Below are 27,225 nucleotides of genomic sequence, written 5' to 3' on the forward strand. Positions count from 1 at the left end.
CCATACAAACAGAAACGTGAATGTTGACCGCCAGACAGCGAGTTCGCGGTTGTGAGACGTGTGGAAAAAATGGACGAACTACATTTTCACATCTACAGCTACACTGATACTGCGCAAGCCACTGTACGATGCGTCGCGGAGGGTACCCTGCAACACTGCTTGTAATTCCTCGAGTTGACGTTATTCAGACAGTAAGAATTCTATCATGTGGTAGAAAAATATCATTGTGGTCTGTATATGAACGTTAATGGAGAACAAAAGGAAAGACTGTTGTATCTTCAAACGCTTTGAAAAGTTTCGTTCCCAGCCAGTCTTGTAATAGAATTTGAATTATTTTCTTTCTCTGTTTTTAAATGATGACATTCACTATTTACGTGCTGCAGTGTTTTACTGAAACTAAAAAAACTACTCCAGAAAAGTAACGATTTTCCAAATGTGAAAAAATGATCCTGGTACAACAGGGTCATATACCTAAGAACAAATATTCTATTCAAATTTAAAAACATTGCAATCGAAACAATCTTGTCAGTACCATGTTTAACAATTTACATGTTACATTATTGCTCTACTAGACGCCAACAATCAGTACATAAATCAAATTAAGAAGAAGTATTATCAAAAGCCAGTTACAAGATAAAAACGTTTTGAAATAGAAGCTATCTGCAACTTAGGCAGATTACCATTTTTGAGACAGATTAAATTTTGAGACCTTAAAGAAACTCAGTTCATTTGCAAAAATCACGTCTTCCCTGGCAAAAAGACCTTCCGATTCAAAGTAAAAATGGTGCACGACTGACGAAGTAGGGTTGAATCACCCACATGTTATTTAGCTATAGTCCGATTAAAATCACTTGATATATGACGTCTTTTACTTGCCGGTACAACGTTGCCTCATCGGCCGGCGGCTACCGCACGGTTATAGTTGACACACAAACACGGCGTGTGTCTTCCCAAATGCTGTTAATGTGTAACGCGGAGAAATGCAGCTAGCGGCCGTCGCGAGGTAAGACGGGAATGCGAGATGCTCTGTGGACAGCCGATTGTAAGTGGCCAATGACTGAACTACGGCAGAGGACGAGTTTTGTAGCCCTGAATTTTTAAACTCATGTTCTAGTATAACCACAATGTAGTGATCTGCAGTGTATCTGAGAAAACGGCGGTCAGCAGTCAGTGGCAGAACTAAAATCACGATCGCTTTGTTCCCGGCGATTACAGGTAACCTCAACATGCAAATTCAAGGCAGAAAATTTTCATTTCCAGGGCTAAAAAACAAACTGTAATTTCTCGCTATAATTCATTAGTTACCTGGAACTTTCCTCACAGTAGCTTCACGATCTGCCGCTTTAGCAACCGATGGTTGGTTAGCACTTGTTTGTAGGTTATAGACGATACTGGCAGGTTCCAAACGATAAAAAAGTTACAGGAGGAAAAATAAGAGTAAATAAGAAAAGCAATAAGATAATCAAAATAATGCGGCAAAGTATTAGAAATTAAAAAATACATTTAAATTAATTAATTGAATAGAAATAATAATGAAATTCTTCGATTAGACTTAGAAATAAAAAAATTCACTCCATTCCACGAGTTTCGATCCTACGACCTTATACACGACAGATTGTCGCGCTAACCATTGCTCTACGACACAGCGACAGTGTATAGGTGTTATATTAATGACTCTAATACTCCAGTAGCATCGCCTGAATTCCGGCCTTCAGATTTGGCTTCACTTAATGTCGCGCGAGACTTTTCTAAGGTAAGCCGGTCTCTGTGATTGTAACAACAGTATAAGTGACGCTGAATTGCGTGTAGTGTGGAAGGATCAGTAGTGTTTGGTTAGTTCTGTGTACGAAACGCGTGTCGTTGTTATTGTTGTGTCACGTGTGATGAAGTGCGGAATTACAGCGCCAGATCTAGGATTCGGGATCCAAACACAACAAACAATAAATTCGGACAAGGTGGACCATTGTTAACGGCAGTTTGACAACGGCGAACGGTTTGGGCATGGTGTTGAGCGCTCTTATTGGAGGAAACCAGTTCCAGCCCGTGAAGTATCAACTATCAAGTACTTTTAATCAGACTATAGTTTTAAAAATATACAGAATTTGACTCATCATTAAGCTCTGTGACAATATCCTCAAAACAAGTCCTGTAGCTGCACCAGAGCAACAAACAGCACCAAGCACCAAAGAACCTCATGCCACACTCGAAACGGTCGGTATCAGACGACCGGTAACGTAACAATTATGACGCATTTTCATTGTTCGCAGTATTTCCTTGTGCGACATGTTAATTTGACGCAACAGAATGTCTTAAACTAGTTGTAAAAGTGAGTAGAAAGGCGTTATCATCATGTTAACCGAACGCAATACTGCACTGCAGTCCCGCCTCGGTATCTGAGCAGTCAGCGCGACGGATTGATAAGCCATGGGGCACGGGTTCGATTCCTGGCCAACTCGGGGACTGGGTGTTGTGTTGTCCTTAGAATTCTTATCGTCTTAACTGGCGCTACGCTTGAGATGGCTGTATGGGCATCGCCCGAAAGCAAATAAATTAAAAAAAAAAAATACTGCACAGCAACTGGAAGCATGTAACAGTATTCAGAAAGGAAATGCCCAACTTCCACTGCCACTACCGTATTGTGTGCGCAGACAAACGTGCATCGCCCCCTCCCATGCTCAATCACTACATTATTCTAAAAAAATGGTTCAAATGGCTCTGAGCACTATGGGACTTAACTTCTGAGGTCATCAGTCTCCTAGAACTTAGAACTACTTAAACCTAACTAACCTAAGGACATCACACACATCCAAACCCGAGGCAGGATTCGAACCTGCGACCGTAGCGGTCGCGCGGTTCCAGACTGTAGCGCCTAGATCCGCTCGGCCACTCCGGCCGGCACATTATTCTAATCGAGGTATACAATATGATGCAGCACTTAAATATATATAATTCGTTATATTTATAATCGCTGCAAAACACACAACCTTATGACTCACAACAACAGTAACATCAGAAAGTTCCGGAAACATGTATCGTTGTTTCTCGTGCTTCTTCATGTGATTCCAGTCACCAGATAAATATCGAACAGGAAACATCATGTGTTCCTAGATATAATATCCTCCAGATACTCTCTCCCCTATGCTTCTGTCAAGCACAAATACAGAGGGAGTCAACGGACGAATGTTACCGTTGCCAGCTGGATTAATTACAAGTGAAAAAGATATACACGTGTACATTAACGTTGGGGAACCTGCTAAAACTTCGCCACCACTACCTAGCTATCGACGTCGCCGAGAGCAACATGTTCCACGCACGGATAAGCAATTTCTAGTGACGCATGTCACAAAACCCTCCCTCGGCGAAGACTCTGAAAGCAGTTTAAATAATTTCTAATGTTATTTCAGTTTTATTAACCTGATCAAATATGTGTTTGATTTTAAAACACGTGTTTCAACTGTAACTAAATTCTGATATCCATGTTCTCTCATTGTTTATCATTTCCCTACTACTACTACTACTACTACTACTGTGTGCCGTCTTTGCTTCAAGGAATTTTACAAGTTTCTACATTGTATTCTGTGAATCCTATGCGTGAGGTGTGGCCCCTGCCATTTCTGGCTCCGACCAACCGGAATAAAGTGGATTACTTCTCAGTGATGCAAGGTCTGGGGATTTTAAGTCCGACAGCTGTACGATGACAGGATCTTTTAAGTTCTGGAACTTTCCCGAAGCCGTTAATGAGCTTGCTTACTTTTTCAATCATCTTTGCGCAATATTGCGATTTTTGTCATATTTTACAAAGGTCTTCGTGGAACTTTTCGTAAAATATGGTTTTGTTTACTAATTGTGTACGCGATTTTACAGTAACTTTGATATTATCAAAACAGCGTCTTCCAACGCCCAAATGATAAAATGTTGTTTCTCTGCGATTCTCTGAAAAATATTTAGGCATATTCAGGAGAAAAATTCGATAATTTGTTTGGCATACAGTTTTCTAGTGACAGAATCCTACTATGAGTGTAGTTTGTCACAGAAACTAAAAATAACTCCATGTTGGTACGTAGTGCAGTGTGTTCCACGGAACACCAGGGTTCCACGGGAAATGAGAAGTACTCGGCGAAAACCTATTATAAACATTGCCTTTTTGGACATTTGACGATACTAATTATTTTTTAAAATTTTATTTTGATTTCTGTGCTATTAGTTATGATTTAAATTGAAGAATTCATTGAATAAAAGGTCTTTTCATTTTTTAAAATTTTACTGGCCTTAGAAATAAACAAGGTGTACGATCAAAGTACGAGAATTCTCGAAGTGTTTCAAAAGCTTGAAGTTTAATCTCATTAAGATGTTGTTAAGTAAAAACATTCGAAAAGACTGGCTTATTATTACTTGCATGGCAAGATTTATTGAAGAAGTTATACAAGTATTTAATTTGCTTTTTAATAACAGTCAGCAGCAACTAAATTATCTACAAATTTATTCTACTGTACTTCTCATGCGAGAAATTTGTATTTCAAAACGACTTGTTTCTTTTTTTTAATATGAAAATCAGTGTTTTGCATGTGAAAGCATAGTATATGTTCCAACTGAAGGTAGTGGCTAGTCAGAACTGTTCTATGAATCTCGTCACCTTCTTAGAGACGGAGCGCTGTATGTAGTTAAGACATCGCACGTGCGTTCGTTAAGAACAAGATTCAAACCTGTGTGCTGCCATGTCTGGTCAAGTTTTCTGTTGTTTCCCTGAATCGCTTTACATATAAGATATAAGTTGGGATCAGTTCTTCTGCCGCCCCCCCCCCCTCCCCCGTTACTTGTCAAGCAAGTTTGCACTCCGTCTCCAATGATCCAAAGCAATGACTTTAGCGTCGACGGTACGTCGAACTCCAATATTCAGTTTGATCCAAAATCAGTTCAGTATTGATCGAGATAAGTGGCGGTCAAAAGCACACAACCAGGTTTGACGTCACGTCTGTGTGAGGCGTTTCAGTCGGAAGTAATCGAGTGTCAATCCAGCACGCCTGGGCATATAAAGCATTCGTGCACACGAAGCTGCCACAGGCTTCCATAAAAATATGAAAATATTCTGGTTTTTTTCTGCAGTACAGTTGGGAAGTTTATTCTGTCACAGCCCTCTGCGGAACGCAACTTTATATCGTGTGCACAACTCTCAATATTGAATAGACACGGTGTGATGGCCACACATGGCCAGCTCGGCCCCTCCAGATTTATTCTGACGTGGACAGTTTTATGGTTGCAAACCTTTTTGCTCGGAGCAGTCAGTGTTTCTCTCACGGCAGCGGAGACCAAACTGAAAGGTTAGACTGTTAGCTTGTCCATTACGAAAAGTTGCACCAAGTTGATGAATAATTTTTTTCCTTCAGTTTCCTATCTTTAAGACTTACCGAATAAAATATAAGAAGAGGAACGACCCAATGCTGTCCAACGATTGAACAACTATTTTCCTTTCTGACAGTGAAAAGGTCATGAAAGAGAATCAAGAAATTAGCAATCTATTGAATTTTTTTATCGGTACATCACACAACTTCGTTAGACTGCAATCTAAATTTCTAATAGTACATCACTCCCGAAACAGGGCTCGTGTTGTGAAAGTAGGTTTCAAATGATTTTCCCAGATACCTCGTTACTGGTTTCCGTTGATTTCTATGTATCACTCGGGATAAATGCTGGGGTGGTTCCTATATCAAGATCACAGTCGATTGTGTCCCCTATCATCCTTCGGGTAAGCTACTGCTCAGTCCGTAATAACGTTCATGTCAACGGGAGGTTTTTTCATTCGATCTTTGTGTTAACTGTTTCTTTCTACAATGAAACAAATCAGTGGGTAAGAGTTGCAACCAGGGGTCGTAGAATGGATTTTTACTGTTGTCTCAGACCAGGTATAGACTACTACATGCTTTTTGCTTGCAAAACCATTTCCTTCCGTTGTGCGTGAACAAAAATCTTGCTCCCGTTGTGCATTTCCAAAAATCTTGTCACGTCAGAGAGGAAATCGTAGCTACCTTTAACTTCCGTCTCGACTAGCAAGCTAAAGTGACGAACCACTAGATTCGGTTTCCCAAGTTCACCAAACGTAAATACCGTCGTTGTTCCTCCGACAAAGCCACATCTACAATGCGTACCCGAAGACATTCCGAAATAGAACTGAAACTGCAGTGTAAATTCGTTCAGTAAGCCATAGCAAAGTCTATTCCGGGTTTGAGCTTTCTTATACTTTCTTGAGATACTCCACCGTCGCTAGAACACTCACAGTCATGTGGATAGATGGTTTGTGGGGGACGGTCACTTGTTTTTCGAAAAGAGTTACAACAACAGCTACGACTGTGTCTCATATTAGTCTGGGTTAGTCTCGGCCTTCAGAAATGGCTCTGAGCACTATGGGACTTAACATCCGAGGTCATCAGTGCCCTAGAACTTAGAACTACTTAAACCTAACTAACCAAAGGAAATCACACACATCCATGCCCGAGGCAGGATTCGAACCAGCGACCGTAGCGGTCGCGCGGATCGAGACTGAAGCGCCTAGAACCGCTCGTTCACAGCGGCCGGCTCGGCCTTCGAAGCATCTTCTGAGTAAGTATGTGGTTGGGTTACATTTATCAAGCTTAGTTGCAGATTAAGACAAAAAGTCTGTTACGTGACTTACCAGCATGGAGTCATACTTACACAGCGAAAGTTTATTTTACTTGTGAAGCTACTGACATATTCCATATTATGACGAGTTATGGCGGATATGATCCACGGAACATGCGAAAAATTAAACTAAACTACGGTTTAATTCACGGGTCAGGTTAAGTATTCTGAGAACGCTGCTGCGTAAAAGGGGAGTTTTTGCAGTGAAATTCCTTCTCTGCCGTTTTTTAAACGTTGCCATGGAAAACACCCTTTCTTGAATATATCTTTTGTATACTATTCTGCAGCTATAAGTTGCATGTAACGCACTGTAATGATATTCCACCAAAGCTGCTTTTCTATGTATCTTTTTTATGTACTGCTTGCGGTTCCGGTCACGGCTGACTTTCAAGCGGTGCCTATGGTTCAAATGGCTCTGAGCACTATGGGACTCAACTGCTGAGGTCATTAGTCCCCTAGAACTTAGAACTAGTTAAACCTAACTAACCTAAGGACATCACAAACATCCATGCCCGAGGCAGGATTCGAACCTGCGACCGTAGCGGTCTTGCGGTTCCAGACTGCAGCGCCTTTAACCGCACGGCCACTTCGGCCGGCCAAGCGGTGCCTAAACGTAATCAAGTTGCTATCAGTACATATGTTTATATAAGTCTGTAATATTTAGCTTTGATATACTATTTTACTTACACACTAAGTTCATAAATTTAGTATTGTCTTTTATTCTGAATTATCACCAATGAGAATTTTATGGAAGTTATCAGAGTTTTTTTTTATTCCTGAGATCTTTTTCTTCATTTAGGATGTTATTTGGATTTATGCCAGATGTATGTTGATTTCTACTTCCTCCAAAATGCTCATGTAGCTTCCTCTTTACTCTCTATGAAGAACAGAAAGATTAGTGTTCATATACACTGTAGAGTGTTGATCTTCTGGAAGATATATACTAAATGTGGAGAGGTTGCTTTCATTTTTGTCTCTTTGTTCTTTGTGCCTTACTGCAAATTTTCGTCCTGGTTTCCCGATGTAGATCTTATCACAGTTACTGCATTTAATTTTGTATATTCCTAACGTCGAATTTCTTAGGTTCGTCTGTTTTGTGTATTATTTTCCTCCTAGTTTACTTTCTGTACACAAACTAATTCTAACGTCAGTATTACGAAATGTGTTATTTATTCTTTGCGAAAAAATAGAAATCAGCGTGTGGCATTTGGCCGGGAGGCCCCACCAGGGGAAGTTCGACCGCCGAGTGCAAGGCTTGTTTCCGTCGACGCCACATTGGGCGACTTGCGCGCCGGTGAAGAGGATGAAATGATGATGAGGGCAACACAACACCCAGTCCCCGAGCCGAGAAACTCTGCAGCCCGGCCGGGAATCGTACCCGGGCCTGCTGCATCGTAGGCAACCACGTAACCACTCATCTACGCAGGCGACATATTTCCCATTATGGCAGTGTTTTCGTTAATGTTATATCCTCATTTTCGTTTGTGCATTTGCCCCTGACTTTCTTTCCGTCTATTTTCTCGACTACATCACGACTGTAGCCGTTATTAGCGGCTACAGTTTTAATTTTATCTAATTTTAACTCCATATTTTCTTTAATAAGCTGAACTCTAATCGCACTATCTATCATAACGTGAAAGTTTTACGTTCTAGTGGCCGACATTTACATTCTTCATAGACCCGAAACAGGAAGCTACATGAGCATATTGGAAGAAATAGAAATCTACACGTATCTGGCGAAAAATCCAAACAACGTCCTAAATAAACAAACGGAACTCAGATATAAAAGAATATTGAAAACTTCAACGAAATTTTTATTAGTGATGGAGAGTTCAAAACAAAATACAATTCTAAATTTTACCAAAATTTTACGAACGATATCAATGCATTTTCATCAAAGACAAAAATTTGAAACCAAACCATATCTCTGACACACAGATCAATAATAAAAAGACATTGCACAAATATAAAGAAGTTCATCTTATTTGTAAAATAACATTTACGATCTTACTGCTTATTGCGTATATGTGTGTGTCACATTGGTAATACGTTGATTATGTTTAGGTAACGCTCGAAAACGAGTCATGATCGAAACCCGTAGCAATAAATAATAAATTGGCCAGGTATGGGTAGTATTTGCGCTCTGAGAGATCCGAACAAACTTAATTATGTATAGAGACACTTCATCTATCCCGGGAATCGAGAATCTAGAGGATTTTTGCTTGTTATCGACATCGATACTGGCAAAATATCGATCCCGGAAATTCCAAGAATTTCAAGAATCTTTTAATTTTACCTCTGAAGTCAGATAACAAATGAAGAAAGAAATGTTATTTCGTGGACATAATTACAAATTAAAAATTTTCGGCTTTTTCCTTTTATTGTACTGTGAAACATTCCTTCTTTCCAAATTTCATGATTCTAGGTCCACAGGGAGTACCGAATAGGTTTTGATGAGTATGTTTGCGAGTGTCAAAATATGTGACATAAATGGCAGTGTCTTTAGATTGCACTGACTTAGAAGCTTCAATTTTTTTTTACATTGCCAAGATAGCGCAGACCTTAGTATCGGATATAAACTATTAATTGGAAAAGGATTTTTAACAGTCAGTCAGACAGATAGATAGATGAACAACACAGTAATCCCATAAGGGTTCCGTTTTTACCAATTCGGGTAAGGAACTCTAAAAAAAGCACATAAAGAAGCAGCTGTGGTGAAATAACCATTACAATGGATGTACACTCTCTCTTGAACTGTTATTAAGTTGTAGTCCACTTTCATATTATGAAACAGTGTTGTGAACGCTAGCATTACAGAGAGTTAAGACATCAGCAGGTGTAAGATTACAGGTATGAAATGAAATGTACATGACTACAGGCCCCTATCGCCTGTTGTTGCGACTATAGACTATCGAAAATACTCTATCATGAGTAATGTACTACGCAATAGATGCAAGATTCTGTGTATTTTTTTAAAGTACCAAACATTCAGATATTCTTCTATGGAACAGAACCAGTTGTACAAGTCGTAGGCATTCAACAATTTTTATGGATTCATATTTCACTTTTTTCTGTGCCACAATGACACTGAGCGATAAATAGTGGTTGATATTTTTCCTTACAGTATTATATTTAATACTGCCGGTCCCAAGCGCGGGGCCTCATTTCGCAAGTGATGAGGAAGGAGGAGGGGGAGGAGTAACACCTCGTAAAAATACCTGGGCCCATCTAGCTCCGGATGGTAGCACCCTGTGATGCCCCTGCCTAGGGTTCCAGGTGAAGCCCGGTCAACGGTCTCAAAGGTGGAAGAGGAATCCTAACTCCCAAAGGCAGAGAGAGCGGAAGAACCTAATTGAGAAAAAAGAACCAAATCCACTTTGCGTCTATCTTGTAGCAAGCGGCGAAGTGGCCAGCGTCTGTTCACCAGTGGTGCGGCTGAAATTCATGTTCTGAAACTAACGCTTCCAGTCTTAACATTCTGAGTTCACTCAATGAGTCTACTCAAGCCCACCTGATTCCAGGTACAATCATCACGGAGCATTTTACTAATCACAATATTACCCCAGGTGGTCAATCCACCGCCGGTATTACTGGCGCAACTGATCTTTCGGATTATGGGGGGCCAGGTTAAAAGGCAACGTGATTCAGCAGAGGAAGTCAGAGTCCTCTGGCCAACTTAAAACCAAAACAAATAAATTTTGTGCAACACTTGCCATACAAACACCTTTTCAACCAGGTGAACTCCATACGTTGGGAGATACATTAAAAGAACAGAAGGTTCAAATTTTGGCACTTCAAGAAATACCAATGGCGGACAATAACACCATCGATTTCGGTAATTATCGTCTTTTTAAAAATAAAACTGATAAAAGAATACTTAATAATGCGCCACATCTGGGAGTTGCTTTTGCAGTCACCAAAAATATTTTAAACTCAACAGCAGAGGTAAAACCCATTAATAATAGACTAATGACAATTTATCTTAAATGCGCAAATAAAGTATACACTTTAATTAATGCCCATATGCCAGTCAATAAGAACAACCGTAAAAAACCTGATGAAGATAATGAAGCTTGGGAAACATCAGAAAGCATCATCTCGAATATTCCCTCAAACCATGCTAAATTTTTAATGGGTGATTTCAATGCTTAATTAGGTAAAGAAAAAAAATGTAAGAAAATAGTGGGTGGATTTCCTGCGCATAAATGAACAAACCAAAATGGCCAAAGACTTGTTGAAACATGGGCCGGCCGAAGTGGCCGTGCGGTTAAAGGCGCTGCAGTCTGGAACCGCGAGACCACTACGGTCGCAGGTTCGAATCCTGCCTTGGGCTTGGATGTTTGTGATGTCCTTAGGTTAGTTAGGTTTAACTAGTTCTAAGTTCTAGGGGACTAATGACCTCAGAAGTTGAGTCCCATAGTGCTCAGAGCCATTTGAACCATTTGTTGAAACATGCAAAAATTTTAACCTTAAAATCATGTTAACACATTTTAAAAAGAACCCTTCTCAACAAAAAAACCTGGCGGCCACCCAATGCATTTATTGGGGAATTTCAAATCTATCATTTGGCAATATGATATCCTAACTACAAAGAAATTTTAAATGTCCAGGTTAGGAAAGGGGATAATATTGATTCTGACCATTATCTAATGCGAATAAAAGTAAAACTTCAACCTCAGAAACTCTTCGAAACAAAAAATATTATCCCAAAATTTGACACTGCTAAAATAACTCCGAAGTCTGACAAGTGAACTTGACCAAAAGCAATTCAACATTTGGCAAAGCCTAAAAGAGAAGTTCATCAAAACAGCACAAAATTTAATTCCGCTTCGAAAGAAACAAAAACACCCTTGATGGAACGCGGATTGTGAAACAGCAGTTAAGTCTAGGCATGAGGCATTCAAAAATTGGAATAGTAACAAAACTGAATAAAAGCACACCACCTTTCTAACTGCGAGAAAAGAAACGTCTAAATTAATCCGACAGACTAACTGCCCACCTCAACGTCTTTTTGCTTCAAAAATGAAAATTGCAGTTTGGCTCTCAACAACCAGGAAAATTGTAACGTACTTGCTAATTATTTTGAAAAACTATTGAACTGTCCAGAACCAGCGAATAAATTCCAACCACAGAAAACTAATAACACCTGACAAAATCGAAAGAGCTAAACACATTAAGAGACTTAAAAGCAATAAAACATTCGGAGAAGACGTTATAATCGCAGAATTACTAAAATCTGCAGGCCCTAACATTATAAAAGAGATCACTCAACTAATAGGACATATCTGGCAAACTGAGAAAATACCTGAGGACTGGAAAACTGCCCTAAGTCATCCAGTGCATAAAAAAATGGGATAGGACCGATGTTAATAATTACCGAGGAACCTCTCTTCTCCCAGTCACACACAAAATCCTCTCGCAGTGCTTACTTGATCGAGCCCAAGAACAGCTAGAACCTATAATTGGTGAATACCAAGCAGGCTTTAGACCAAACAGATCCCGTCCGGAGCAAATTCTTGCTTTAAAACTAACCCTCAGACGCCAAAGGCTTTCTAGTAAAAATATTGTATGTACATTTGTGGATTTTAAAAAGGCTTACGACTCAGTTGATCGTGAATATCTTTTCCAAATTTTAAAGGAACAAAGCTAGATAATAAAACTCTAACACTGATTAAAGAAACGTTAACCGACACTAGATCTAAAGTTAAATTCATTGGAGATATTTCTGAACCATTTGAAATAAAGACTGATGTTAGACAGGGAGATGGACTCTCTCCATTACTGTTTAACTGTGTTTTGGAAAAGGTAATTACAGAATGACGAGAGCAAAAGTCGATTCAAAATATAGACCAATCAATCAAGTTGGGCAGAAGTGATATTAGAGTAGACTGCCTCGCCTTTGCAGACGATCTGGCGATTTTAGCTATGGATGTTACTACAGCTCAAAAACAAACTGATATTCTCAAGGAAAAGGCAGGACTACAAATATCATTCGAAAAAACGGAATACATGACATGCAACAAACAAGCACCAAAGTCTTTGAACACGAAATATGGAAAAATAAAAAGTGTATCTCAGTGTAAAACTTAGGGGAAATCATACAAGAAAACCGTCTGGAAAAAGCTTCAAATAAAGTTCGCTCTCAAAAGATGGCAACTGCATTCAGATTAACACAAAATATTTATTATAAAAAAAATCACTTTCTAAATTCAGTAAACTTAGACATTACAGCACTGTAATCAAACCTGAATGTCTTTATGGAGCAGAAACTTTAATTTTAAATAGGAAGAGGGACATAGAAGAAATTTAAAAGAAAGATAATTAGGAAAATATTAGGCCCCAAAATTACTATGGGGAAACTTAAAAGCTGAGAAGTAATAAAGAAATAGAACAATACACAGACATACATGGTGACATGAGAAAACGAAGACTTAAATTTTATAGGCACATTAAAAGAATGACACCCACTAGGTTGACAAAACAAATAGTAGAGTTCTACGAAAACAGAAGTAAGGCCAAAACTGAGCCAATGAAAAGGATTGCTGCGATTAAGGAGTATCTTAAAGCAGCCGGTATAACTCAGGCAGACCTTACAGATAGGAAAACATTCAGACAAAAGATATTTGATTGGAAAGTTGGTCAGAGGGAAATTAGAAAACGGACTGGAACACCGTGGTCTGATGAAAGAAAGAGACTTCATTCTGAAAGGATGAAACAAATTTGGGCACAAAGAAAGGCTAACCATCAAACGTGACGTATTATTATCTTTATCAATGTTAGTCTGCGACTGATTGTTGACAAACTTCGTAAGGGAGTAAATTTACTATGAAGGTGCTGTCAACACCCCCAACTGTTTAAAGATGTGTCTACAACAAAATCTAGAATAGGCACCACTATCATCCCTGTGACAATCCATGGAACACCAGTCTTGGAGCCGGCCGGCGTGGCCAAGCGGTTCTGTAATAAAAAAAAAAAACTGAGTGAATGGATCAATAACGAACTTCAACGGGCGTCAGGTGACGTCCGCCACGAACAATTGAAACGAACACAAACGAACAAAATGAGATTAAAAAAAAAAAAAGCGGTTAAAAGCGCTTCAGTCTGGAACCGCGCGACCGCTACGGTCGCAGGTTCGAATCCTGCCTCGGGCATGCATGTGTGTGATGTCCTTTGGTTAGTTAGGTTTAAGTAGTTCTAAGTTCTAGGGGACTGATGACCACAGATGTTAAGTCCCATAGTGCTCAGAGCCATTTGAACCATTTTGAACCAGTCTGGGAAATTCTGTGTAATACTAACAGTAAACAAACGAGATCTTAAACTAAAGTGAATAAAAATGACATTATGAGGCTGCAAGTTAGGATGCTTGAAGCAATAAAAGCGATCAATTATTATTGTTGCTAGTGGCTGTAACAGATATCGAAAAATGTATATCGTATTAAAATAATTACAACCTTTTAATGTTCTTTAAATAATGTAGGCAGAAAAATAATCTGAATTATGTAGCAGGTGTTGCATTTCATACCTCACTATAGTCTTTCACGAATCTAAAACCATATTATGTGAAATAATGTCTCTCTCTTGTGCTACATGTATCATGAAGATAATGCAGGGATTCCAAATACACGGGGATCTGCAATCGGCTTTTACACAGACAGAATAATCTTCTGGAGAAAAATTGTGCCGGTTCTTTTTGCCTGTGTTGTTAATGCTTGAGAGGCTTTGGAATTTAATCTGCTGGATAAAGCTAGCGTCGTTGTCGAAACCAACGATTTGTTCGCCGCCAAGTTAAACACCTCCGCGGGAATGGAGTAGTGCGGAGCGAAGCGCCGCGATCGCAGCGCCGCTGACGGAAATAAGATGAATTATTGACACAGCGCCTGGGCGGACGCGTGCGATGAAAGGCTCAATTTCCCGATATAACGGCTTGCTGCGCACGAAACGCGCACAATGCGCCCGATAGACTGCTGGAGAGTGCCCCGCGTCCGTTTTCTGACACGCTGCGGTGACGTCAAAGCAGCGAGAATGAATCACGGCTCGCCTGTGTCTGACAACGCGTAGGTCAACATCAATCTTGTAGACAATGCGCTGCCATGTTCAGTCTGTCGGTTCTCTGCTTCACTAGGACGACTTATTATCAATCGGTAGTTTACCTCATAGGCATAGTATTCTTCATGAAGCCCGGATAGCTCAGTCGGTAGAGCATTAGGCTTTTAACCTAAGGGTCCAGGGTTCAAGTCCCTGTTCGGGCGAATATTTTAATTTCATTAGCAGTTGTCCATGGAACCTAGGGATTCCGAATACTTAGGAACCGTGTGAGATTTCCGAACCATGTAAACCGCTACAGTAAAATGTTGGTAACGCGCTTACTCAAATATTACATGACAGCTCTCTTCAAACAATGGTGAACCAGAATAATTATTTCTTTAATTTTTATCCATATTTTGCAGCTTCAAACATGACGATATTCAGTACATTGGAAGTATGAATTAAAAACCGCCTCCAGTCACAAATTTTTGTGTTTTATTAAATACGCGACGCATTTCCGACCCTGTGGGTCCATCATCAGGTATAACTTGTCATAATACATGATTTATTTGTTCTCTCGAGTGAAGTGTAAGTTAAACTGCTCATTTTTTCCACTACTTCGCACATATTTTCCGCGTTTTACTTACGAAATTCATGACCTAACATGAAACCTTCTCATCACAGGAATATGAATTTCACCACATTCAAAAAACATGTATTATGATGATGGACACACACAGTCCGAAATTCATCGTCTATATTTTAAAAAAAAACACGAAAATTTGTGACTGAAGGCGTTTTTTAATTCCTGCTTCCAGTGTACAAAATTATTATTACTTCGAAAAGTACTGTCTAAGCTTAAGACAGTTCTCGGGTAGGGCTGATACACGCATACAGATTACTAGAGACAAACGAGAGACGCAACCAATGATAAAATACGAGTAGAGAAAATATTAGGGAAAAGACGAGACCGAAGAAGAAACTGTTCTATGGATTGTGTGGAGCTTGGGATCGAAGCAGTCAGTCAGTGTGAGCCGAAAGGGATCATTCAGTAATGAAAACACGATACACCTACAATTTCTCGGAGAGTTCCTGATGATCATGATAAAGACGATAGGGAAAACGGGTGAGAATATGAGTAACTGACAAATATTGCCTATCATAAGGTTGGAAAGTAATGGATACAGAAGCGGGCAATTGATATGAACAGTGGAGATGGACAGACACCCACACAAAGAAAATATTAGGCAGAGAGCGCGAATATTTTTGGGAAACGGAAAGGAACACAAAACAGTTTTCATCTGTGGAGAATGGTGGATGAAACTGAAGCCACCAAGATAGATTTGAAAACAGGTAATGTAAATCTAAAACACTAAAAGGGTACAGGGCCAAATGTATAAACTTACTCCTACAATATGTAGGTTGCTAAAAATAGCTGACAAATGACAGTTACAGAAAATTATTCCTACACAAAAGAAGAGTAACAAATCGAATTGTAAAAACTGGAGTGAGGAAGGAAGGGGGTGGGGGGGCAGTTGCTACAATGTGTAGCATATCTCACACTGTCCCTTCAGCAATCTCGTTTGATAAATTGAAGCCTCTTATTAACGATGTTATTGGTGATGATCAGGCACGGTTTCAGGTAGAGAGATAACCAACCAAAAGGAGTTGCAATGAGGTTAATTTGGATAAAGTAGTGAGAGTTCTGAAACCCATTTTCGCCACTTTCATCAAATTATGCGACTCTTATGACAATGTCCAGTAATTTTATCTTGTTCAAGATCCTGAGGGAATTGGGAGCATGGTGATAGTATGCGCAATACAGTCAACAATAAAGTTCAAATAGCAGACAAATCTAACGAGTTGGACGGGCGCATGCGTATGTCCTCTCGCTCTCGCTCTCGCTCTCTCTCTCTCTCTCTCTCTCTGACGGACGGACGCACGCACACGCGCGCGCGCGCACGCACGCGCGCGCACACACACACACACACACACACACACACACACACACACACGTTTTGTTAATGACAAAAGAACGCTATTTCGTTAGTATTACTGTACACAAGTACACAATGCACGAGATAGGAAACCAATGTGTTAGCATATGCAAATGACATCACACAAACGTGGCGACCCTCTACCATTAACAATTCCAAATCCAGTTTAACATGCCGACCCCGTGAAGATACGGGATAAGGACAAGACAAAAAGACAAGAAGATGCGTATGACAGCACTACCAAGCAGTTCAGGGGAAGATTTCACAAATATTATTCGAATCTAAGTAAACTGTACTACACGCACCTTTTAATCAGTAAAACAGATGCGCCATTTCTCTAGTTATAGAAAACATAATTCAAAAGAGCTATCTGTTATAAATATCTAGGTAGCCTTATTGTCGAGATAACGGAAATGATACAGAATCTAACAGACGCAAACTGACTTAATCTTTTCTAACAGTCTGGAGAAATACCATTCTCCGCAGGCTTCAAAACTTGCCTCTACCAATTAGTTACTGTATAGATGTGTGGCCCTAACACTAAGAGAGAAAGACGGATAAAGAAGTTTTCAATATTTCAAAGAATTGGTACATTACCGAGGGATATCCGATAGATTGTAGAGTCCTAGGAAAAAGGGTCTGCGGCATGATCTCAGTTGTTAACTTGAAAACTGCATATTATCACTTTTGCCTAAGAGAAGAATATATAGTAACCAGATCGATATAAATTGGCTAAGCTCAGGACGACCCACCAACTGATGAATCATTTACATACCGCCGGCCGGTGTGGCCGAGCGGTTCTAGGCACTTTAGTCTGGAACCGCGCGACCGCTACGGTCGCAGGTTCGAATCCTGCCTCGGGCATGGATGTGTGTGATGTCCTTAGGTTAGTTAGGTTTAAGTAGTTCTAAGTTCTAGGGGACTGATGACCTCAGATGTTAAGTCCCATAGTGCTCAGAGCCATTTGAACCATTTACATACCAGAACGCGACACGAGAGAAATACTAAGAGTGCATATGCTCACCTATTCATGTCATATGTGTACGGGCTGTTTCCGTAAGAGCGTGCAATAATGTAACAGGCTTTATATATGTAATGGCTTTATATAAGTTTATTCAAAAACATTCTGGCTAATTTTTCTATATACAGAGTACCACTGAAAAATTTGAAGTAGGAAACCTAGCGTCGGAGAGGCCAGCTTAAGGAGATATGGAAGTAAACTTGTCTTTAGCTTTGTCTAGCATTACTGTTTTCCAGCGTATTTAGAACTAACATGTGCACAAGTTTACACGTACTGTGATGTTTATTTACATGTACATTCTTTATTTCCTGCATGGAAACGAGGAGGACGAGCCTGATTATTAAGTAGTATTTCCTGGTCACTGGACTGTAAGGGGCGGTGGATTTGTTGTTGTTGTGGTCTTCAGTCCTGAGACTGGTTTGATGCAGCTCTCCATGCTACTCTATCCTGTGCAAGGTTCTTCATCTCCCAGTACCTACTGCAACCTACATCCTTCTGAATCTGCTTAGTGTATTCATCTCTTGGTCTCCCTCTACGATTTTTACCCTCCACGCTGCCCTCCAATGCTAAATTTGTGATCCCTTGATGCCTCAAAACATGTCCTACCAACCGATCCCTTCTTCTAGTCAAGTTGTGCCACAAACTTCTCTTCTCCCCAATCCTATTCAGTACCTCCTCATTAGTTACGTGATCTACCCACCTTATCTTCAGCATTCTTCTGTAGCACCACATTTCGAAAGCTTCTATTCTCTTCTTGTCCATACTAGTTATCGTCCATGTTTCACTTCCATACATGGCTACACTCCATACAAATACTTTCAGAAACGACTTCCTGACACTTAAATCTATACTCGATGTTAACAAATTTCTCTTCTTCAGAAACGATTTCCTTCCCATTGCCAGTCTACATTTTATATCCTCTCTACTTCGACCATCATCAGTTATTTTGCTCCCTAAATAGCAAAACTCCTTTACTACTTTAAGTGTCTCATTTCCTAATCTAATCCCCTCAGCATCACCCGATTTAATTTGACTACATTCCATTATCCTCGTTTTGCTTTTGTTGATGTTCATCTTATATCCTCCTTTCAAGACACTGTTCATTCCGTTCAACTGCTCTTCCAAGTCCTTTGCTGTCTCTGACAGAATTACAATGTCATCGGCGAACCTCAAAGTTTTTACTTCTTCTCCATGAATTTTAATACCTACTCCGAATTTTTCTTTTGTTTCCTTTACTGCTTGCTCAATATACAGATTGAATAACATCGGGGAGAGGCTACAACCCTGTCTCACTCCCTTCCCAACCACTGCTTCCCTTTCATGTCCCTTGACTCTTATAACTGCCATCTGGTTTCTGTACAAATTGTAAATAGCCTTTCGCTCCCTGTATTTTACCCCTGCCACCTTCAGAATTTGAAAGAGAGTATTCCAGTCAACATTGTCAAAAGCTTTCTCTAAGTCTACAAATGCTAGAAACGTAGGTTTGCGTTTTCTTAATCTTTCTTCTAAGATAAGTCGTAAGGTTAGTATTGCCTCACGTGTTCCAACATTTCTACGGAATCCAAACTGATCTTCCCCGAGGGCGGTGGATAGGGAGAAGAAATTAGTTGCCACAATTGTAGCTGCCTGCCTTGTAGTTCGAAACACGCCAGGGATATTTGCCAGGGCGTCAGGATTTTGTTCGCTGATGTCATGCTTGCACTGAGGATGGCCGCCAGTCTCAGCACGGCACATTCATTGTGTCAACGACGGTATTTGCAGACTGTAACTAACGAAAATAAAAAAATACACAGTGTCGTGATTTTAATCCTATTATGTCCTTCAGCTAAGTTCTCCGATCCCAGGTTCGCTACCTCAAATTTTCAGTGGAGCATCCTCTATGTTCTGTTATTCACGCTCTTACGGAAACATCCTGTATAAAGTAAGGTGAATTAAATGAATTCTGTTGTAGCGTTATTTGCAAGCAAATACTGGCAACAAGTATGTGATAAGCAGGGCCAGATTTTAATTACCTAAGAAACAGCGAAATATACATTTGTGACCTAAAACTTATATAAATGACACTAAAACTAAAATATGGCTTTATATAAGCTTATTCAAAAACATTTTGGCTTATTTTTCTATGTACAGGGTCCAGCAAAAAGACCTCCCATATCTCAAAAGGCAGTTACAACGAAAGATACTGAGAAAGTAGGCCTGCTCTTATTTGTGCACAAAAAATACAGTTCGCCAGAAAAATGTATACACTCTTTGTCAAGTTCTATCAAGAGACCGCTATTGTCGTTCTATTTGAGTTATGAGTGTGTTTTAGTATGGTTTTTGGCTCAACAGATGTTAGTACTTTCATCTCGGTATTGAAAAAACAAGATGGCTGGAGCACGCTTGACATTCGAGCAACGAAAATGTATTGTGAAGTGGTTTTTGAAGTTTGATTATGCCGTTGAAGTGCAACGTCAGTGGAGGCGGGAGTTTGAAACAGAACCGCCAACCCGCCTAACAATTAAACACATCATTGACAAGTTAGAATTGCATGGAACGATTTGAGATGTTCACAAAGGAAGATCAGGAAGACAGCGTACAGCTACAAGTCATGCTTCGTTGGTTCCCGTGTTGGAAACGTTTGTTAATTCTCCACAGAAGTCTGTTACGCTATGTGCACGTGAAGTGGGGGTTAGCAGTACAAGTGTACGAAGAATTCTGAAAGCAGCAGAGTGGAAAGTTCACATTCCACGATTACTGCACGCAATTAATGACGACGATGCTGGTCGCCGAATGCAATTTTGCGAATGGTACCAGCAAATCGTAACTGACGACGAACAATTTGTGATGAAGGTAGTGTGGAGTGACGAGGCACAATTTAAACCGCGAATCGGAATAACAGTTTGTACTGGGCACCGGAAAATCCGCATGGATTATCAACTAGAGGCTTAGTAGGACGCTACTGTCACTGGAGAAGTGAACCTGGAAATATTACGCAAGTCAGTTTTGCCAGGTATACGTGCTCTTTATGGAGCTGATGAAGAGGGGCGCCTACCAACAGGACGGGGCGCCACAACACTACCACCTAGCCGTACGAGCTTTCCTGGATGACAGTTTTCCGGGGAAAGATAACGTCTTTCGACGTAAGCCACGCACGCTGGAGGAACTTCGCCAGGAGATTACAGCGACACGTGCAGCGATCTCAAGTGTATCTTTGACTGACGTAATTGCGGCGACCGCTCGTCGTTCTGTTATGTGTATAGCCTCTAACGGTGAACATTTTGAACGTTTAAAGTAACCATGTGCTAACCTGAAGGCTGCACAACATGTGAGATCAATTATAAAATGTAAAATAAACACATAAGTAATACTTTTCATACCTTAAAGTGTGTATACATTTTTCTGGCGGGTTCTATACTATGCCATTTTACATTAATTGGTTTTAAAAATTATGTCCGGTAAATGGCGTCCTCCATTGTTGACACACTGACGAAGCCTTTCCCGGAAGTTGCCCACAGTTCTCTGTGTCATTTCCGATGGTATAACAGCCACCTCCTGGATGAATGTCTTCTTAAGTGCTTGCATGGTTATGGGTTTACATTTGTACACTTGAGCCACCCAAGAAAAACATCACAAGGTGATAAATCGCGTGACCTTGGGGGCCAGGCGACATCATCTCACGACGAGAGCATATGTTTAGTAAACAACTTTATTAAAATCTCTAGAGAACACCACACTTCTCCCTCCTCATTGTCCCCAACAAACTGGTTTAACTTGGGTCGGAGGAAGATCTCTACCATGTAACAGTAGCGATTTGAATTAACCATGACCGTTACGGCATATTCTTCGAAAAAATACGGACGCTACACACCAAATTCAGCAACGACGCACCAAACTGTCACGCAATGGCTGTAAAGCGGTCGTCAGTGAAGTTTCTGAGGGTTTCGGTGGCCCAGTAGCGGAAATTTTGTTTATTTGCAGAACTTGATAAGTGGGAGTGGTTCTCATCATCAGAAATTAAAACAGCATCAAGGGTGATTTCCTGAATAATTTCCTCACACACAGCTCTGCGAGTTTCATAAGCCCCCTCACTTAATTCTGGGGTAACCATAATCTTGTGTGGGTGCACGTGAAGATCTCTGAGTAGCATTCTTCTCATACTGCTGTCAGACAGTCCCAGGATAGCTTCATGTTTAAGTGCTGAACGTTTTGGCGACTGCTGGACGGACGCTCTCAAACGCGCTAGATTTTCCGGTGTTGTTACAGTCTGACGTCAGCCGGCAGATTTTTTTTTTTCAGTCATGCTCTGAAATCTGATAGCCAAACTCGAATAGTTTTCGCCTCATGAACGGAATCATGTTGGTCAAGTTCGAACACAATTCGAAATGTTCGCCGGGCAGTAATCACAGAAAGACCATTACGAATACACTACTCCACAACAAACGCACAACGCTCACCTAACCAAGGCGTAGCTACTACAGAAAATGGCACGTACACTGCTACGATCGATACCCCCTCCACGCGTTCTTACCACAGCTCACACAGCAGCCTCTCCAAATATTAGGCGTCTTTTTGCCGGACCCTATACAATGTAATAAAAAATTCACTTCTGGACAAGCTGTGAGTATAGTACTTACTTTTTGCAGTGTTTGATGTTAGCTAGCACTTATTTTGAGAATGTCTACATGTGTTTGAAGAAAAAAAACAGGAAGTATCTTGAAAACAATAACACTTATCGTAACAATAAAAACATGTTTTAATACTGCACACCACTTGTTTAAATTATTCAAAATTAGCTAAAACGCCCTGTCAATGTTCAGTTTCTGCAGAGTTGCACTGGATCAAAAGTTGCGTTTAGGTTTTCCATCTTCAGATAGGGTAATTTTGTACTGGGAAAAGCTCCTCTCCACATTACAGGCTCGTATCTGAAGGTGGCGAGGTCACTGCAGGCCAACTTTGGTTATTGTCTTCAAATTTTGTGGCATTTCCAGAAGCTCGACCCAACTCATTCTGCCTACGTTGCACAATATCCACGGCGTCACTCACTTGCCGGCCGGAGTGGTCGTGCGGTTCTAGGCGCTACAGTCTGGATCCGAACGACCGCTACGGTCGCAGGTTCGAATCCTGCCTCGGGCATGTATGTGTGTGATGTCCTTAGGTTAGTTGGGTTTAATTAGTTCTAAGTTCTAGGCGACTGATGACCTCAGAAGTTAAGTCGCATAGTGCTCAGATCCATTTGAACCATTTGTCACTCACTTAAGTACCAGCAGTTTCCAGTCATGTGATGGTTTTTGATACTACTGAAAAGTTGCCTCACAAAAGACTCTTTATTTTGACGCAGTTGGTGCAGTAATACTTAGCTGTATTAAGCCAGGAATCTCGTCAGCCGCGCGGGATTAGCCGAGCGGTCTGGGCGCTGCAGTCATGGGCTGCGCGGCTGGTCACGGCGGAGGTTCGAGTCCTCCCTCGGGCATGGGTGTGTGTGTTTGTCCTTATAATAATTTAGGTTAAGTAGTGTGTAAGCTTAGGGACTGATGACCTTAGCAGTTAAGTCCCATAAGATTTCACACACATTTGAACATTTTTGAATCTCGTCATGTAAGATCAGGCTGAGGGGGCAGGGGCAGTGAAGGTGCTTGTTCCTTGAATTTCTGCACCCCTAGCGGAGCTTCCACAAAGATATTCTTGCACAGGAAGTTAAATTGTCCACATTAGCTTAATTTGATTGCACCTTTTCTGCAACTCTAAGTAACACATGTGCAAGGCAAGTGACGTACGCCAAACTGTGGTAGAGAATCTGAAGTCAAATGGCTGCTTTAGCTATGTGTGAAGCACCATCTGTTGCCAGCAGAAATGTGTTGTCTTTGTTCACACCATCCGGTCATAGTTCCCAGAGTTGTCAAACGAAATGGCAGTTGTCGAGTTGCTTACTCTCTCGAGAACTTCACACGTTACGAGGAACTTACAGAACACCACGATCGACGTTTATTACGTCGGAAACCGCCTTTGTTGGCTTCAAGAACGTTTTATAGACCTCGCGCAACATCAGCGAACCGACTATTCAGCAGCCATCATGGAAATAGCCACCTAAAGGTCATCTCACCGTCCTACATCATTTCCGGTAAGTGATAATTTCAGATGTTGGTAAAAAGTTCGAAAAAATATTAGACATTTCTATTTTTAATAAAGTAGATGAAGTACTTTCCGAAAGAAGATCCTTGCCAGATGCAACGAAAAAAATTAAAAAAGGCAAGGTTACAAGGAATCTTGAAGAAAAATATTTTTTTTACTTGGCATATTTACTGAAAGTAATATATGAACATTTTCAAAGTTTATAGATGCTTGTGATACGTATTTTATCATGAAAATATAAAAGTATTCCTAGATTTAAAAACAAAATGATGCCGTAAGACGTGTGAAACCATCCCGCCTGTGTAACGATAAATGTCGTCGCTTTTATGTCGAATCTTGTAGAAACTTCCTGCGAAAAAATTGTTAAGAAAAATACGAAATTAATTTTGGTAACATATGAGACATCATTACTGTATTGTGTCACGTATGAACACATTTCATTTACGGGAGACTCAGTGCGCGACAGCGCGCGAGTAGTTGTATGCTGATACCAGGATTTTAGTTACGACAGCTCGCCTTAATACACCAAGCAATATTCCCTACATCACTAAATATGTTTATTTCCAGCTCTTATTGACCCTTCGTCACTACATCCGTCATCCCAACTGCAGATATAGGCTACACAAAAATAATTCAAAAATGGTTCAAATGGCTCTGAGCACTATGGGACTCAACTGCTGTGGTCATAAGTCCCCTAGAACTTAGAACTACTTAAACCTAACTAACCTAAGGACAGCACATAACACCCAGCCATCACGAGACAGAGAAAATCCCTGACCCCGCCGGGAATCGAACCCGGGAACCCGGGCGTGGGACACAAAAATAATTGTAGGTAATATTTCCGTTATATATCGTGTGACTAGGGCCTCCCGTCGGGTAGACCGTTCATCGGGTGCAAGTCTTTCGATTTGACGCCACTTCGGCGATTTGCACGTCGATGGGGATGAAATGATGGTGATTAGGACAACACAACACCCAGTCCCTGAGCGGAGAAAATCTCCGACCCAGCCGGGAATCCAACCCGGGCCCTTAGGATTGACATTTTGTCGCGCTGATCACTCAGCTACCGGGGGGCGGACAATATTTACGTTGAAGTCGAGCAAAATATATTTTTCGTGTTGTTTTATCGATGTATTCTGCAAGACTTTTGTCCTCAGCAAGCAGGAAGTGAAAAAAAAAAAAAAACCTTGCTGCTGCCGTGTTCCTGTAAACCATTAAAAATTTCTGTTCATTATTCTTCCTGAATCAAAAACGAAGTGAGAGTTAGTGGTCAGGTCTTACAGGAGCAAACTGCTGAGATCATCGGTCCCTCAGCTTACACACTACTTAACTAACGCTAAGGACAACACACACAGACATGCCCAAGGGAGGACTCGAACCTCCGAGAGGGGTGGGGGGGAGGGGGGGGGGGAGCCGCGCGAACCGTGACAAGACGCCCTAGACTACGCGGCGAAGTGAGAGGAGAAGACATAGAATGCAGCTCTCAGAGTCAGAATAACTTGCATCCCTTTCTTGGAGAATCAGAACAAGAGCTCATATCTAGATGTTCTGCTGATATGTTACTGCACTTTTAATAAGGAACACAGTCGATTCGGAAATGCCAAAATCTTTTGTTGTCATTTTATGAACTTGCGTAAAATTTACATTATACTTAGCTTTTTCACTGTTAGCCAGATCGGTAAAAAATCTTCAGTAAGTTCGAAACGACAGTTTCAGTTTGTTTCCGAATGTATTTTCGCACTACGCACACACTGAGCGGAATAGCGCTATATACGTAGGCCATTTGCTGCTGCATTTCGGTCCTAGCCAGATTATGTCAATGCACCGTTCCACGGAAGACTGAAACGACACGTGAACACAAGATATCGCACGGTAACACAGAACATTTAGTTGGCGCTGAGCTGCTACGCTATTAACAGTGTATTTGTGACAATAAACCAATGAGGCGGGCGAATCATAGAATTAGCGCCCGGAGGACTGTAGGGAGCGGGTGTGACTTTGAGGTATCTAATTCCGTGACGGCCGCTCTTGTGACAATATTCCCTGAAACATTGTCATGTGAGCAATATTTTCATCTTTTTATTCCTGTGTTGTTAAAGATACGACAAATACAGGTATTTTTGCCAAAAAGTTCACGAAATATAACCTGGCTCCGATTATGACCTGTCATACAAAAGGTGTAAATATCAGTTTATACGCACAACAAAAATAGGAGTTTTCTGCACTACAAGACTTGAATTCGTTAATAAATTGTTGTCGAATTCACCCTAAAGTTTAGGGAAAAAATTTGAGTTGTCATTAAAACCCAGGCTGTAACGGTAAGTTCGCGCAGACGGAACGTAGTAAAAAAAAAATCTCGTAACGAAATTTCTGTGTAACAAATCTGATTCGAAACAATACATGATGGGATTAGAGTATTTGCAATGGTGCTTGAGGTCATATTTCATAATTATGTTACACTTAAACTTCTTTCGTTTTCATTTTCTCAAATGTCGATGACTTGAAACACTTGAGTGACCTATTGCTGAGAACGAGATACAGAAATCGAATTTAAACACAAGTTGATGATTCTCTAAGAAACATGTATAGCAACACCGCAAATAAACAGGCATATAGCAAGACAGAACTTCTTTCTGAAGTCTGAATGTTTTATATCCAGGCGCTATTGTCAGCAGACATGTGCACTGCAAGGGAAAACTCATTACCGGACTATCACTACATACAGAAACCAACATATTGTGATTACGATTATTCACATATTAACAGAAAGCAGGTAGTGACATCTCAGGTTTCCAAAGGGAAGATTTAATCCTATACCTGGTCCATCTTTTTTATGAATAAAGAAAAGCTTAGATTACGTGCTTTTTACACGGGTCATTGAAATATAGGAAATACACTACGTACATTGTGTTTTATGAAAGAGATTATGAAACAAAATATCTTCTCCTAGCGACACTGTGCCGCCTCTCTACAATTCTCTATTATGCTACTGGACGGAGACGTGTACGATAAGGAAAACAGTTAAGAAAAAAAAGGTGCAAATGGCTCTGAGCACTATGGGACTCAACTGCTGAGGTCATTAGTCCCCTAGAACTTAGAACTAGTTAAACCTAACCAACCTAAGGACATCACAAACATCCATGCCCGAGGCAGGATTCGAACCTGCGACCGTAGCGGTCTTGCGGTTCCAGACTGCAGCGCCTTTAACCGCACGGCCACTTCGGCCGGCTAAAACAGTTAAGAGAGAAACTACAAACATGTTAGTCAGATTACCAGGACGATCCTCATGTTGACGACAGAGGTCTCAAGAAACTGGCACAATAAAGGCCAATGAGGATCGCTTGCGGCCTGTAGAGAGATCGCCGACGTACTTCCATGTGGAAGGAAATGGAAAGGTGCGTTCGAGTACATAAGCTA

The 27,225-nt window shown here is 40.7% G+C and overlaps 1 non-coding gene across 1 annotated transcript; it reads left to right on the forward strand.

The window, feature by feature from the left end:
- The first annotated feature begins 14,830 nt into the window (after positions 1-14,830).
- Positions 14,831-14,903, forward strand: Trnak-uuu (transfer RNA lysine (anticodon UUU)). The gene has a single exon. It is a non-coding gene; the product is annotated as a tRNA-Lys (tRNA).
- The last annotated feature ends 12,322 nt before the right edge of the window (positions 14,904-27,225 follow it).

The sequence above is a fragment of the Schistocerca nitens genome, chromosome 1 (genome assembly GCF_023898315.1).
Source record: "Schistocerca nitens isolate TAMUIC-IGC-003100 chromosome 1, iqSchNite1.1, whole genome shotgun sequence".
NCBI lineage: Eukaryota > Metazoa > Arthropoda > Insecta > Orthoptera > Acrididae > Schistocerca > Schistocerca nitens.